The sequence below is a fragment of the Felis catus genome, chromosome D1, assembly GCF_018350175.1.
Source record: "Felis catus isolate Fca126 chromosome D1, F.catus_Fca126_mat1.0, whole genome shotgun sequence".
Classification (NCBI taxonomy): Eukaryota; Metazoa; Chordata; class Mammalia; order Carnivora; family Felidae; genus Felis; species Felis catus.
In genome coordinates this window covers 56,727,206-56,740,510 of record NC_058377.1, presented here as the reverse complement: position 1 = coordinate 56,740,510, position 13,305 = coordinate 56,727,206, and the positions used below count along the sequence as shown (strand labels likewise).

Below are 13,305 nucleotides of genomic sequence, written 5' to 3'. Positions count from 1 at the left end.
CTACTATGTGCTCCCAGCCCACTTGCTTCATGACCCCTATCCTTCTGGGGCACGGTCTTCCCATCTGTACAACCGAAGGGTGACCCAGGATTCCTCCCAGTTCTCACACTGGCAATAATCTCTGAGGGGAGAGGGAGGTGGGAGGCACCAAGGACCTGCAGAGAGGGGGACGAGGACACTCACTGTTCAAAAGTCCAGGAATCTGGTGCGGTGGCCTCGTGATCCTGCCCCAAGCAGCTTCTGTCCACTTCACAGAAGGGGAATCTGAGCCCCAATGGGATCTGGTTTTGTTCCAACTCCACAAACAGGTGCCTGCACCTACTCTGTTTGTGACAGGATCACAATTCCTCTTCCCAATCCAGTCCTGGAGTAACATGAAGGAAAGCACAATTCGCGGCACCTGGGCGGCTCAGTCAGTTAAGCATAGGACTTCAGCTCAGACTATGATCTCACAGTTCATGAGTTCGAGCCCCGCGACGGGGCTCTGTGCTGACAGCTCAGAGCCTAGAGCCTGCTTGGGATTCTGTGTCTCCGTTTCTCTCTGCCCCTTCCCTGCTTGTGCTCTCTCTCTCTTTCTCTCTCTCTCTCTCTCAAAAATAATCATTAAAATAAAAATTAAAAAAAAAAAAAGTAAAGCACAATTCAGTGCACCAAGACAAGTCCTCCATGCCTAGGGCTTTCTCCAGTAATTGAGACTCTCACCTCTCCCCCGACTCAGGAATCTTTTGCCCCCAGAAGGAACGAGGTGGGACAGTCCTTGGTTCCAATCTCAGCTCTGCCAAGTACTAGCTGGACATCATCCGTATGATGTCCATGAAGACACCTCCCAGCCGCACCCCTCTGAGGGTTGATGAGGCACAGGCACAAACACAGAGCCCAGCAGGGTCTGGCATACAGTAGGCACTCAATAAATGGCCACCATCGACAGCTCTCTCCTTGAAGACAAAGCCATTTTCGTGGATCTGTTTGCTCCTCTCAGAGGCCAGTTTGTTTGTTTGAACACTTCCCAGAGAGCTTTTTCCCCCAGGAACACTGGGTGATGCTCCCTAGCCAGCCCCAGGGACAAGACGGGAGGAGCAATGAGCCTCACTGATGGAAAAAAAATCAAGTCATCATCATGTGGAAACAAGAGAGAAGTCCTGGGGAAGCCCGTGGTGGCCCCAGCACCCTTCACCCACCTTCTCCCTCCTCCACCCAGGAGGACCCACAATGGCCCCAGATCCCGCTTAATAAGCCCCCTGGGCCAGGCTGGGAGGCCTGATGCGATCCGGCTGCTACTTAAATCACACAAAGCCTTCTATTCTTAGCTGAGCAGGGGCCTAGTTCCTTGCCAGCTGCCGGTCAGCTCTGTCAGCCCCGTGGTGCAGGCCTGGGGGTCAATCGTGACCACAAGGAGGTGTCAGGCGGCCCTTGACCTTCCTGAAGCCTGAGGCCTGCATGAGGGGGGCTGCAGAGCATAGCCCTGAGGCCGGAAAGGAAGGTGAGGCTGGGTTCTCTGCCCTGGGCCACTGGCCTGCACCCCAGGCCACCCTCCTGCAGAGCCCCCAAGCACCCACTATGTGTCACTTGTGCTTTTTTTCCCCAGTAGAGTTTTATAGGGCATTTCTCACCAGAGTCTCACAACCCTGAGAGTTAGGTATCCATGAGCTCCCTTTTACGGGGACGGGGAGAGTGGGGACTCACCCTGGGCCACTGGTAAATATGCAGAATCACACCTCACACCCAGGGCTGCCTGGCTGCAGAGCATCGCCTGTCCCAACAGGAAGGTCCCCCACACCTGCTGACCCAGAAGCTCCTCTGCTGGGGTCATCGGTGTGAGAACACGTCTAAGCTGCACTGACCTTTCCAAGGAGCTGAACAGAAGTTTTCTTTCTCCTGCTTAGACACCACATCATGCCTCCAAAGTCCTGATTTCTTTGCTCTGGGCTATAATTACATCCTCCCTGAAAATCGGTGGCCTACTATGTGCCCGGCACCTTCCTGGATGTCCTACCTGCTGGGTGTTTTGATCTGACCTTACGGTAGCCTCGTGAGGTTGGCCTTGTCGTCAGCATTTTACAGACGAGGCCGTGTCACAGATCTAAGGTTGCACGAGCACTGCACGGAGCTGGACAGACACCGGGGTGTGTCAGGCCTTTTTAAGATGCGGGAGAACTGCTGCTTATGTTTACTGGCTCTTCTTTCAATAGACTGCTTAAGTTTACGTTCCCGTTCCATGATATCCTTCCCCCTGCCGGCCCCCTCCGCCCTGCCCCCGTGCCAGCCCAAGCAGAGCCAGCATCTGTGATCCCTCTGGGTGCTGGCTGAGTCCAGCTGTCTGCCGGGAGCCCCCCTGCTGGGGCCGGGACACCATCTGGGAGCCTCTCAGGAACAAGGGCATTGAGAGGGACCCTCAGAACTCTGGGAGAAGAGATGCTGGGCAGAGCCCAGTCCTGTCCCCCTGCGCCTCATCACGGGCACAGTGGCTGTGACCAAGGATTCTGCGTGACAAGGTGTAGGCCCCCCGAGAGCAAGCAACTAAGCCCTGCTGAAATAAAGCAGCATCCCCACCACCAGAGATCTGAGTCGTCCCGACTGACACGTCCTGGCACCAACTGGGAAGTGGAGGGGATGGGGGGGGGGGGAGGGTGACTGTCTTGTTCTGCCCACGGGCCCCAACCACTCCCCTCCCCGCCAGCTACCCAAGGACACAGGCCTGTAGGTGAGCAGGCCCTGTTGGACCCCAGCCCTGTGAACAGGACAGGTAAGCTGGGGAGGGGGGAGTTCCTCACATGTGTTCCCCACCCTTCCCTAGAGACCAGGACCCAACGCCCTGCAGGCGTCTGGGAAGCAGCTGGGGAGGGGGCGGTATCTGGTCCAGCCCCCAGCAGACAGGACGGGCGGTGCTGTCTCTCCTCCTATTGGAATGCACGCAGACACTGGAGTGTAAACACAGCCCTGGCCTACATGTGCTCCTTGTACATAATTCATGGGCTCCTATGGCTTTGGCCTGGATAAAATGTACTCAGCAGGAGAAACTTGCATGGAAAATGGTATGCGGTGCCCAGGGAGCACTTCCAGGAAAGGAGTGAGTGGGCCAGAGGCCTGGGAGATTATAGTGGGCAAATAAACGTTATTTACAAGACTGGTTTCCACATGTGTGGGATAAGTTAGTTTCCTACACACTTTCACAGACTACAGCTCAATGAATCTTCACAAAAGGTCAGTGTGGAAATTACTATGATTCCCATTTTACAGATGAGGAAACTGAGGCTCAGGGGTTAAGTAACTTACCCATTTTCCCAAAGAAGGAAGAAGCAGAACTTCCTACCCTGCACCAAACAGCTTCAGGTACACAACCCGCAACCACAGGCTGGCTCGACTCCCCGTACCCCCCAGTTACAGCCTGGAGCCTTAGAAGAGCCAGCAAGCAATGAGGACACCGAGGCACTTCATCCTGAGCCCAGTGCCCAACTGCTGAAGAAAGACAGCGAGGAGTGAATTCCAGCAGCAGAGCCAGCTTGACCTCCGCCCCGGCCAACGGGCTGCCCCCTGTCCAGGGAGCCTCTGGCCCCTGCCCAGCTAGGGCAGCCCAGCGGACCTCGGGCTAGAGGGGAAATGCTCTGGGTCTTGCCCTGCACACACATCAAGAATCCCTGAGAGTCCTTCAAGGCTGGAGGGGAAGTGCTAGGTGACGTTGACTGACATGAGCACGAGCCCCTCAAGGTCCAGAGAGGGGGAACCCCTTGTTCAAGGTCCCGCAGTAGAAGAGTCTGGCCAGTCCACAAACTGGGCACCGCCGGGTGCCAGACACGCTGGGATGAATGCGACATACTCTGCTGCTGTTCGGACCCTCATGATCTGCCTCAGGTAGCTTCTCCAGCCCCATCTCTAACAAACCGCCTTTCCTCCCTCTTCCCCCACCACCCTGGCTCCTTACAGCACCCCAAAGACGTAACCCACCCGTTGCCACCTTTATACCTTTGCTCAGGCTCCTGTCTTCCCAGGATGCTTGCCCACCCCCGCACCTCCCACTATAACCTCTGTGCTTCTTTGCAGAGCCTCACTCAAGATCTCCCAGCTGCCCTTGCCCACTCCCTCCCTCCTTGCCTCCTCTGAGCCTCCCCACACTCCTGACCTCCCTGACAACATCTGTTCACTCTGCCCAGGGTAACTGTTCCTGGAACTGGCTCACTCACACCCCTCAGGACCCGGGACTAAAGCCCCCGACGAAATGAACTTCACACACCCACCCACCACAAAGACCCTGAACAGTTCAGAAGAACCACTTATTCCTTATAAGGCTTGTATTTGTCTTTCTTTAAAAACCCTTCGTGGGCACGGGGAAATGAAATGGAAGGTTCTTAGTCAGACGCATCTTGGCATTTCCAAATGCTGGCTCTGTGCCTGGCACACAGTAGATGTCTGAGATATGGTCGCGTGGTGGACGAATGAATAAAAATATCTCCACCTTGCACTTCCTCCCGCTGCCTGAACCTCCGCCATTATTATCAATTCTGTCCTGGGGCTAAACCATGTTCCCTGTGATCCTCTTTCAAAATGCAAACAGCCGCGGGCAAGAAAGAAGCTCTAGCTGGAGGCTTCCGGTACAAAATGAGAAAGTACGGCTTTGCTGATCTGGCTCTTCCCAAAGTGTTCTCTCTAGGCTATTAGTCCCAGACCCTGCTTGGTGACAAAGGAGTTGCATGCTGAAGCAAGCCTGGGAGTTGGGAAAGGCTGGCTGCGTACCGCACCACCTGTTGGGAGACTAATTTACATCAACACATTAAAAGCCCTGAGAAGTCCTGTTTCGATTTATGTGACCTAGCATTTCTCGAATTTGTATGCTCATGCGTCCCGGGACACTTACCGTTGCCGGGAACTAGGGCTCCTCAGAGCAGTTTGGGAAGTGTGGACTGGATGGTGTGAGCAGGTCCACTGCAGGCCGAGGTATGCGCGCTGAAAGGGTGTTTGTGTCTGGCGTACAGCCAAGGCCACATTTCCTCGTGCTGACCATTGTACAGAGGCACAGGTCCGGCCTAAGCCATCACCAGTGATCTTTTGTGACAGAAGCAGAAAATGAATGGGGCATCATACAGCTTACAGATGGAGGACGGAGGAGAGGGAACAGGTGACAGGCCAGGCGGGAGACCTGAGTTCCCACTGCAGTTCCGTGCTCACTGCTGGCTACTGGGCAGGAGACCTCATCTTGCTGAGCTTTGCTTTTATCATCCGCAGAACCGGGCTAAAGCCATTCTCAGGGCTGTTGTAAAGACTCGGTGTGGTAATGCACTCAGAGGCAGATCATAAACTGTAGGTCCTGTACTGGCATTTGCTATGTACACATCATTATTTCCCTGCGTGCACTGCCAGGAGGGTGTGGTCATGTCTTGACTGATCACAAGCCACTGCAGAAGTCCTCCAACAGGACGGACGGATGGATGGATGGATGGAATCCCTAGCAAGACCCAGAATCAACAATGGCTGTTGAATGAACGAACAAACCAATTCCAATAAGTTCGGTTGTCCCATTTCTTAGCCCCTACCCTAACTGGTAGAAGCAGTAAATCAGGAAAGACACATGGCACGCGAGGGAAGAAAGGTGGTGGACTGCTGGAGGCAGCAGAATGAAGGTCAAGGTGAGAAGAGCCAGAAACCTGCAAAAGCAGACCCTACGGCAGTCCAGCAGGCGCAGCAGCCCAGGGTCACTCGGCTCAGGGCCAGCAGGGTTCAGTGCTCCCAGCACCACAGTGAGTGCTTGCAAGGCCCTTCCCGGAGAGGTTAACCATGTCGGCATTGTGCAGGGAAAGGAAGTGATCAATCCTTTTCACAAGGTTTCCAAACCAAACTATGAAAGGGTTGTTTTTAAAGGGGATGAGGGAGAAGGAAGCTTTAGGGACACAAGCCTTGGCTGCCTGGAAAAACACTTACATTTTTATACAAACTTATCAAGATAGTCATGCACAGGACAAACATTTTTAAAGTGCCCGCTGCGTGCCAGGCAAGTGCTGGTAGGCAGTTGGGCGGGGGAGGGTATACTCAGGGCCTCATCAGACAGCAGCAGACAGCATCACACGTTGAAGACTGGATAAACGAGGTGTCGGGTCACTTGAGGACAGAAAGGGAAGTGCTGGAGGAAAAAGCCACACACAGGAAGTCTGGAGGACCAAGCTAGATCACTGTGTGACCTCAGGCAAATCACCTTCCTTCTCTGAGCCTCCATTTTCCCATCTATAAAGTGGGGCTGATGATAAATATCACGAAAACTACTATATTGCACCAGGCACTGGGCCAGTGGTCATAGACTTTATCTCACCCAGTGTGCACAGCCAGCAAGACAGCCGTTGCTATTTGTTGCGGGGAATGACTGTCCCTTCCACAGATAAGCAAACTGAGGCTCAGCTGGTTACTCACTTGCTCGAAGGCAGAGAGTTGGTGGGAGCTGGAATTTAAACCTGGGTTTGTCAGATTCCAGAGCTCACCCTCTCCTGCCCTCCCAGACGAGTCCCACGCTGCCTCTCACTGATTGCCGTGAGGATTCAGTGACATTGTGGATATCAAAGTGCTTTATAAAGGCAAACTATTAGGTGTCCAAAGCCAACAAGAACTGAGTCTTGATTCCTTTGTGAAACCAAACGCTGAAGTTCACAGGGGCATTCAGAACTCAGGGCTCCCGGGCTCCTAACCACTCTGCCTCCTCCGTTCCTTGGCCAACTTCTTCCCAGAGCCCCATCCCAGGCTGCAAACAGCCTTGCTCAGACCACCTGGCTCCCCTGCGCTCCACCCTGCCAAGGACCTAGAGGGCACATGAGGCCTAGAGGGCACATTCTGCCACGGGGGCTCCGCAGAATCAGGAGCTCCAGGCTCCTTCACCACTCCCCGCAGACAGGCTGTGGGGCCTCGGGGCCAGTCTCCTCATCTCTCTGAGCCTCGGGTTCCCCCCACACCATGAGGGATTAAAGCAGACTTCATGTGGGAAAAGATATTCTCCAAGGTGGGACTCAAGAAATGTGACTGACCTTTAGCTGGGTAAGTGCAGTGGGGTGGGTAGGAAGAGATTCAGGCTCTCAGAATCCCCGAAGAGGAGGGTACTTACCCCATCCACCAGAAATCCCCCATCTAACCTTGAAATCACTGCCTGCCCTTGGGAGCCCTGGTCGGAGAGTGGACTCGGCTCTTACCACCACCGGCCACCAGCAGGACCCTAATCTGCTGGCTTCCCAGGTTGGCTGGGGCCCAGGTCGGGGAGAGGGAGGAAAATGGTCTTTAGGCAGAACCGCATACATCTTCACCGGAGAGAGCTGAGCCCCAGGCACAGACATCCTCGCTGTGGCCCAGAGAGGCTGCTAACTGGCTTCAGGCCACACAGCAAGACGGGCCAAGTGGGTACCAGGACCCAGGCCTTCTAGGCCCAGCTCAGGGCTCTCTCCACTGCCCCAGAGTCATCCCTTTGGGAACATGGATTGAGCACAGAAAGGAAGAGTAGTGTGAACAGTCAGGATGATGCACCCACCCCCACTGCACGGTGGTCAGGAGGCGCTGGCCATTGACAGCTCAGCCCCCAAGCCACAGGGTGAACACCAACACGCAGCCTCAGGGCAGGCACTGATGGGGCACATTTGTATAGAGCACGGACTCGGGCCTCTGCAGAGCCCTAGGGGCCTCTGCAGAGCCCTCAACAGGGAGGAGGTTCTAGTTACAGCACAATGGATCTCAGTTGAACACAAGAAAGAACTTCCTGAGGCAGCATTAAAAAGGGACAAAGACAGCAGGATGAGGATGACTGTGGAGTCTCCTCTAAAGTAGAAGATGCAATCTCCTCCGTCACGTCATTTTCGCTTCGAAACAGATCTGGAAGGGAAGTGCTACGGCCCTCATTTTACAGGTGAGCAAGTGAGGCTCAGAGAGGTTAAGTGACCTGCCCAGTGTCTTCAAAGTTCTGGTCAAGAGAGGCAGAGCTGGGCTTCAAAGCCAGGACTGACTTGGAAACCTGCACACCTCCCCTCATTGCCACACCCACCTTGGGCCTCTATGCCCGAGCCTCCTCAGACGCCCAGGGGTGTGTTATGGGTGATGCACAGCATTCCCGTCAGGGAGGCCCAGGGGTGTGTTATGGGTGATGCACAGCATTCCCGTCAGGGAGGCGAGGGAGTGCTCAGAGGTGGCCAGCTGCAAAGAAAGGGCTCTGTGTTCTAGGTCTGCCCAGCTGCCCCCAAGATACCATCGCTGGGGGCCTCATGGGTGCTTTCCATGCAATGGACCCCGACAGATTTTCCATCTGCCCATGCCTCCAGCGCCCTGCTTGGCAGGAACCTCACGCTCTCCCCAGATCCCACACCCAGGCACCCCTTCACAGGGCCTTGTAGTGTTGGCCCAGCACCCCCTGCATCATCTGTCCCAGGTCTGCGTGGCCCCACACTCCTCTCACCTGGTCTACATAGGCTCTCTAGAGCCACCTGAGCTCCGGGTGGTGTGGCTCATTCTGGGTATTAAAGGCTGATGTCAGAGCCACTATTGGCCGCCCAGCTCTAAGGACAGCATGTAAAGTGGCTACCCCAGAGCCACCTGAGCTCACCTGACACCAACCTACCCATAACCTTTGCCTCACTCCACAGATTAGGCTCTCCCTGGCAAGGCCACTCTGGAAGCTACCCACAGCCCGATTTGGGGGATGAGATGTGGACCAAGGCTGGCCTCTTGGGTCCCTGACTTCTGTGCGGCAACAGGGTGGAGGAGAAGCCTGACTCCTCCAGCCACACTCAGCACTTTGCATGTCACGGCCCCAGCCCTGTGAGTACTTACCCCAGTCCACAGATGGGGAAACTGAGGCTTGACAGAACGAGAAGCCATTTCTCCCAGGACATGGTTTGCAGCAGAGGACTGGGGCAGGGGAGGGGCAGATGGCTGACAGGTGAGGGTCCGCAGTGTGGCAAGGCTGCACGACACTATTATAACCTTGTCACTGGAACAGAGTCTAGACTGAGGGTGGTGACAGTCCCTGCCCCGTACTGATGGTCCAGCCACGCTGTGAGTTCTGGGCTCCCACTATATTATTTGTGATCACGGTAAAGGCTGTCATTTGCTGGCTGCTCCCTGCTCGCCAGGGACTATTCCTGGTACTTCACATTTGTTCGCTCATTTGCTCATCACAACAACCCTCTGAGTACTCTCCGTTATCCCCATTTCATAGATGAGGAAATCAAGGCCCAAGAGACTAGGGGCACATTGTCTAGTTCCCCCGCCTCTATGGCAGAGTCAGGATTTTAGGAGAAAGTTTGGTTTTGGAGCCTGTGTTCTAACCACTACCCCACACTGCCTGACAAAGAGGGACAGAGACACAGGTCGTTCGGGTGATCGGGCTGGAGAAAACTCAGAGCCAGGTCCTCTCAGGACCCATGGGGATGGAACTGGACACAGTGGCAGGCTCGGTGGGCAGGGGCCTGGGCACCAATCTCCAAGGGGTACTAAGGCACTGGAATGCTTTGGTTTGTCTCCGGTGTAGGGGCCAACACCCCCTTCATAAGGGATATGCCCAAGTAACAAGAGATGATCCTTCAACTGATTCCTAAGGCGGGTGGCTACCAGACTCCACGGCTGTTGATCGATGGAGTGAGGAATACGTCCTGTTTGCCACTCTGGGTCCACTCCCCGCCCTGCTGGGGGCCCGGAAGGCTGATCTTAGTGGACTGCCTTGGGCTCCGTGCCACGGGATTCTGGTTAGGTTCACCCAGTGGGAAGCCCCAGTGGGAGACTGGAGGAAGGAAGAGAGAGAGTTGAGGTTTCTCCCCCCAGGGTCTCCTGAGCTGACCGGTTCCCTTTACTGCAGGCCACGGCCCTGGTCCATATCACTGACCACTTCCTCCCCTTGCAACTTCAGCCCCCTTCAGTCCTGAATGGCTCCCAGGGGCTGTGAGCTCTGGGTGCTGCACACTCCTTTGTTGGTTTGCCACACCCCTATTTATTGCCGGAGCAGTTCATCTTGGGCTGATACTCTCTCTCTGGCTGAGCCAGAGCAGGCTCGGAGATCAAGCACTACCACCACCAATGACCCCCTTTCTGCAGCCTTCTCCCCAAACAGCCCTCGGAATCTCTTCTAAATAACCATGGAACAAATGATTAAAGCAGAGCAGTTTACAGGGGTGCCGTTACTGTTACTATATACACAGGCCTCTGTTGTCTCGGCCTGGGCCTGGCCCAGCACACGGAGCAGGCTGGAGGCCAGGGCAGGACCAGACCAGGGAAGGAAGGAGCAGGAGGCAGAGTTCAGCTCTTATGGAGGACAATCGACGACGGTTCCTGAGTGTATACAGCAGGCACTAAGCTTCATACACTAAGCACTTCATTTACTTCTCACAACAGCCCACGAAGTGCATCCTATTCATGCATTTTACAGAAGAGAAAACTGGGGCTCAAAAAGCTGAAATGACTCACCCAGGGTCATACTGCCGGGGAGTGACCAAGACAGGACTCAAATGCAAGCTTTTCCGCCGGCAAAACCCATGCTGGTAACTGCCTTGAAATAATTTCATTGAACTGGCTTCCAACAGAGGCAGCTGACTTAAACGGGGTCAGTTATTGGTGAGGGCCAGACAGAGGCCTTCAATGTCTCCCCCATACCCTCCCCTAGATGGAAGGGAAAAAAAAAAAAAATCTCACATTCTTCCGTTCTCCCAGGTGGGACGGGGCCCCAAGCGGGCGGTGCCAACGGGTGTCCAGGTTGGAAAAACAAGCAGATTCAGACAAAGCTTCATTGTGAAGGAGGGCCCGATGCTTTGGCCATTAAAACAAATCCCAGCAAAACAAAATGCCTGCTGCCTTATCTTATCTCTTACAGAAGGGGGGCAGGAAAGGGCTCCAAGACAGGGTGTCGATCCCTCCCCATACCAGCCTCCATCTAAGAGACCTGGTCTCCGAGGTGGCAGCAGTAGGAAAGAGCACCAAGGTGGGGGGGGGGGGGGGAGTCCAGAGTCTAGGTGTAGCCCTGCTCTGCCACTGTCTGTGACCTTCTGCTGCACCAGTGCTGACGCTTTCTGTGCATGGCCTCGTGTGGTCTCCACAGCCATTTCAGAGAAAGATGATTGCTATTCCTATTTTCAAATGAGGACACCGAGGCTCAGAGAAGACACCCAGCTAGGCAGCAGAGGAGGGTTGGAACCCAGGCTTCTCAGACTGCAAAGTCTTTCCACTCCCCTGTTTCTCCAGGCGGGGAGGTCCCGGGAAGAGCGGTACCCCAAAGGAGGGAGCAGCCTGGAAGCAATGCGCTCCTTATCATGGGGCTGTGCAGGTATCATCCTGAGGAGACTGAAGATGCATCCCACAGAGGGTGGTGGGTGGTTGTCAATCCTGGGGAGCTGACATCACCTAGGAAGCTTTAAAAACTGCTGAGGCCTTGGTTGTCGGCCCAGGCAGGACTATTAAAAGTTCCCTAACGATTCTTGGGGCACCTGGGTGGCTCAGTCGGTTGAGCGTCCGACTTTGGCTCAGGACATGATCTCGCGGTCCGTGAGTTCGAGCCCCGCATCGGGCTCTGTGCTGACAGCTCAGAGCCTGGAGCCTGCTTCGGATTCTGTGTCTCCCTCTCTCTCTGACCCTCCCCCATTCATGCTCTGTCTCTGTCTCAAAAATAAATAAATGTTAAAAAAAAAAAGGAAGAAAAAAAAAGTTCCCTAACGATTCTAGTGTGCAGAAAAATTTGAGAGTCATGGGCCCAGATGTGCCCACTAGAGCATCTTCTACCCTAAAGGCTCCCTACCCGCCTCTTGGAGAAAGGTTTATTACTCTGAGCCTATTTTACAAGAGGGACACAAAAATGGGCAAAACACAACGGATGAGGTCACGTCCCCAAGGCCCCACAGCCAACCACAAATGCAGGCAGCAAGGGATCTCTGACTTCAGGGTGTCTCAGAGGCAAACTCCTTCAAGATACTTGGGGATCCTGGCTCTTGTCAGTGGAAGAAAACTTTCTCTTGGAGCCTCTTGGGTGCGAGGATGAGACAAATTCTTCACAGCATTTTTTTTTTTAACCGAGTCCACTTATTTAAAAACCTAAAAGCTACAGGATCAATGCTGGAAGACACCTCTACTGGGTGCGAGCAAGGCCTGGTTGTTCTTTTCTCTAGGAGATTTGGTCCCAGGCCTGGGAAGGGCTGAGACTCTCAGACCTCAGCCCACATTTCCTCCCTACCTGCCTCCCTCGTGCCCTCACAGCACAATGTCACAGATGGTGAGACAGCGTGTGGTTGGGGGGGGGGGGGAGAGGGAAACCTGTGGGGTCCAGCAGACGCACATGTGTGTGTTAAATGAGATCTTCACACTCAGCTCTGGGAACACTACCTGCAGGAAGCCTTTCCTGACACCCTCCTCACCCAGCACTGGACAACCCCAGCCGCACCCCCCACCCCCCACGCCTTCCCTGCCACATTCTGTCACATGCGGTGTTGTCGCTGCTTCTGAACCCTCCCCTCCCTACCAGGCCATCCATTCATTACACAGAGCAGCTGCCCTTAGCCTGGGACTCATTCCATAGGCCCTTCCTGAGCACCGGCTCTCTGCCAAACTCCGTGCTAGGTGCTGGAGACAGAGCTAATGACAGCTGGCGTGCATCGAGGGCTTATTGTGTGCTAGGTATTTTCTGAGTGCTTTGCATGTATAATTCATTTACTCCTCACTACAACCTTATGCACCAGATGCTATAATTGTCACCATTTTACAGACAGGGAAACTGTGGCCCATAGAGATTAAATCACTTGCCCAAGTCACATGTCTAATAAGTATGTGCACTCGGCTGTGGTCTCAGCATGACTCTGTATCACCATCCCTAAACGTTGATGGGACTGGCCCCACTCCAGGAGCTCACTCTTCACAATCTGGAAGTTTTGTATCTGTGTGCTTACTTGTTTAATGTCTGTTTTCCCCGCCATGGACCAAAATCTCCAATCAAACTACATTTTGGGTTTTTTTGTTTATTTATTTGAAAATATTTATTTGAGAGTGAGAGAATGGGAGAGGGTGAAGGGGGAGGGAGAGAGAGAGGGAGGGAGAGAGAGAGGGAGGGAGAGAGAGAGAGAGGGAGGGAGAGAGAGAGGGAGGGAGACAGAGGGAGAGAGGGAGAGAGGGAGAGAGGGAGACAGAGGGAGAGAGGGAGACAGAGGGAGAGAGGGAGACAGAGGGAGAGAGGGAGGCAGAGAAATGGAGAGAGGGAGGGGGAGAGAGGGAGGGGGAGAGAGGGAGGGGGAGAGACAGAGAGGGAGGGGAGAGGGAGGGGAGAGGGAGGGGAGAGGGAGGGGAGAGGGAGGGGGAGGGAGGGGGAGGGAGGAGGGAGGGGAG

The 13,305-nt window shown here is 54.5% G+C and overlaps 1 protein-coding gene across 7 annotated transcripts in view; it reads right to left on the bottom strand.

The window, feature by feature from the left end:
• The window catches only part of GDPD5 (glycerophosphodiester phosphodiesterase domain containing 5), an 87,071-nt gene that overhangs the window by 68,125 nt on the left and 5,641 nt on the right, over nt 1–13,305 (bottom strand). Inside the window, exon 2 of one of the 7 annotated variants that reach the window (XM_045038714.1) lies at nt 184–364. The exons of the other annotated variants lie outside the window; for them this stretch is intronic. The gene's annotated coding sequence lies outside the window, so the exon portion shown is untranslated. The remainder of the gene's footprint in view (nt 1–183; nt 365–13,305) is intronic. 7 annotated transcript variants of the gene reach the window in all.